Below are 2,942 nucleotides of genomic sequence, written 5' to 3' on the forward strand. Positions count from 1 at the left end.
CTGTTGCGGCCCGCCCGCGGTCCACAACACGAACGGTTCACTGAGAATGGCAGTTCCCTGCAAAGAGAGGAAACTAGTCGGGGCGGAAGAAACAATGGAGTCAAGACAACATTCTGATCAAGACTCAATTTAATATTTCCAGACACTCAGTTTATAAAGGAAGGGGGAGGGAACCCAATTTCCCGCCAAGTAACTCAGGGTCCAGTAACAGGACGAACACGTGTGTGCCTCCAGGTAGCAAAGGCAGGTTCCAACAGTAGGTAGGCGTGACAAAACGAATGAGCCCGTAGCTCCACCCTTGAGCAAGCAGGTTCCAGGCTGGGGAAAGAGAGGCCACACCTCTCCTTTGATATGCCACTACCTGCCACCTGCCTGAGGCTGAACCAGCTCGCTAAGATCTTCCAGAGTTAGCACTGAACTGTGATCTTCCTGAGTTCCTACTAAAAGGCTGATCTGACAACTTCAAAGGAACTTTGCCTGACTGGGAATGGGCCTCCCCTCTTCTTTATAAAGCATGTTCCCCTACATTGAAGTTGAACTTTGCTCAGACTAGTTGTCTTGGTTCCATCTTTCTCTCATCACCTAGTTTCCCTCTCTTTCAGTTTCAAGATGCCTTCCAGGCTCGAACCTGGACATGAGAGTCGCAGGCCGGTCTCAACAGTGAAAGTTTTTGGTTTTGTTTCTGCTATGGTTTGGATCTGTCCTGTATATTAAAAGCTTGGTACCCACCTGTGCCAAAAGTGGGGTTTTTTCCAAGTCATGATGTGAATGGTTTTGCTCTTCCACATTTCAGTGATGTACTCCCCTGACTCAGGCACCAAAGAAATGGGACCAGTTGATTATACATGAGAATCCCCAAAGTGTGAGCTAAAGAAGGCATTTCCCTTTACACACTGGCTCACCTCAGCAAGGTGTCATGTAGTAATTCCCTCCACTGGGGAATCAGCTGAGCTGAAGGTGGCCTCATTCACACACCTATGAACAGTGTTAGCCTTCCATCCTCCAGTGGGTTAAGTTACCTGACTGTGGGCCGCATCCAGGAGAGGACAGGCAGAAGCAATTGGACTTCTTAAGCCATAGCCACGGGAATCACACCAGGTCATATATACAACATTTTATGTATCCAAGCAAGTTATGACCTCTTGCTGCACTCCAGAAACAGACAAAAAGATCCTCTCTGGAGGGGGAGTTACAATATCATGGCCACAACACAACCAAGGGGCAGAATTCCACCATGTGTTCAACCCAGAGACTTTTAAGAGGGGAGAGAAACCAGTTTCAGATTGCCAAATTTAAGTAACTTAGAACTGTGACATAAATCTCTACATTTAATTCTAACACTAGCTGTTGTTTGTGTGCCTTGCCTCATACTGAGTTGGCCTGTCTGTCATAATTGTAAGCGCTCACTCACTTTCTGAGTAGAGATGTGTCACGGCACTATGAGTGACCATAGGAAAGAAACCAGGGCCCTGCCTGCCACTCTGCCACAACTTGGAACATGTTTCATAGATATGTAAGGATCTCACTGAGACTTAATGAGGCTTAAAGACAGGATATTTGCTTAGTTCACACAATCAAAACAAACAATCCACCACTACCTATAGACTCCAGAAGAAAAGTGTGCGCCAAGAGGCCACATTGCATGCCCAAATATCATTGCGCCAGTCGGATGGTTAAACGTCCTAGCAGCTTTGCAAGCAAACAATCAACAGTTCAATGGCCATGTAAGTTTAAACTATCAATTGAATTTATTAAAAAAAAATATTAGCTAGCCGGGCGTGGTGGCACATGCCTTAATCCCAGCACTCGGGAGGCAGAGGCAGGTGGATTTCCGAATTCGAGGTCAGCCTGGTCTACAAAAAAAAAAAAGTGAATTCCAGAACAGCCAGGGCTATAAAGAGAAACCCTGTCACGAAAAAAAAAAAAAAACAAAATAAATAAATAAATAAATAAACACACACACACACATATATATTAACCTTAGGCTTGTCTGCAGATGAAAATCAAAATGTAACAGAGTTTTTCAATCTGTGAAGTCCATGTTCCATGCCAGGATGGGTCCTGGAGAGGGTTTCTAATCTACAGTGAATACGGCTGCTAATTGCTCGGTTGAATTATTCAACATGTATTTTCCCAAAATCTCACTGTAACCCTGTCTTGCTTTGCTTGATGGAAAAGTCTGACAATTTATTATTCTTTGAAGCAGCTGGGATATACTCCTAATTGATGATTTGCTGTCTTATATTTCTTCCTTGATTTCTACATTTTTCATTCTCGAGCATTTTTCTCCCGTGCCTCCTGCCTTGCTGAACTGATGGATGGTACCATTCTATGCAAATGCAGGCAGCATCTTCTGTTTCTCTCCTACCTCCTTCTTTTAGGTCACAAAATATGCAGTAATGATACTAACATGGACCTGACACTGAACCATTATCAAATATTCACATGCATGGCAACAGCTGATTATTAATGAATTAACCGGATTTGATAGATATCATCATTGCCATTTGGTAAATGAAGACATTTGTCATCATTACATGTGTGTGTGTGTCCTGTAAGACTGGGAAATCAGTAAAGGGAACAGGTATTGGGCAGAGATAAACCATTCTGGAGATGGTTTCAGAGAACAGCGTCTGACCATGGGATTCTCGGGGCTAGGGCTGTAGATGTATTTGGTAGAATATTTGCTGTACTGGCTAGTTTTGTGTCAACTTGACACAGCTGGAGTTATCACAGAGGAAGGAGCTTCAGTTGAGGAAATGCCTCCATGAGATCCAACTGTAAGGCATTTTCTCAATTAGTGATCAAGGGGGGCAGGTCCCCTTGTGAGTGGGACCATCTCTGGGCTGGTAGTCTTGGGTTCTATAAGAGGGCAGGCTGAGCAACCTAGGGGAAGCAAGCCAGTAAGGAACATCCCTCCATGGCCTCTGCATCAGCTCCTG

Source organism: Mus caroli, chromosome 3 (assembly GCF_900094665.2).
Source record: "Mus caroli chromosome 3, CAROLI_EIJ_v1.1, whole genome shotgun sequence".
Lineage (NCBI taxonomy): Eukaryota > Metazoa > Chordata > Mammalia > Rodentia > Muridae > Mus > Mus caroli.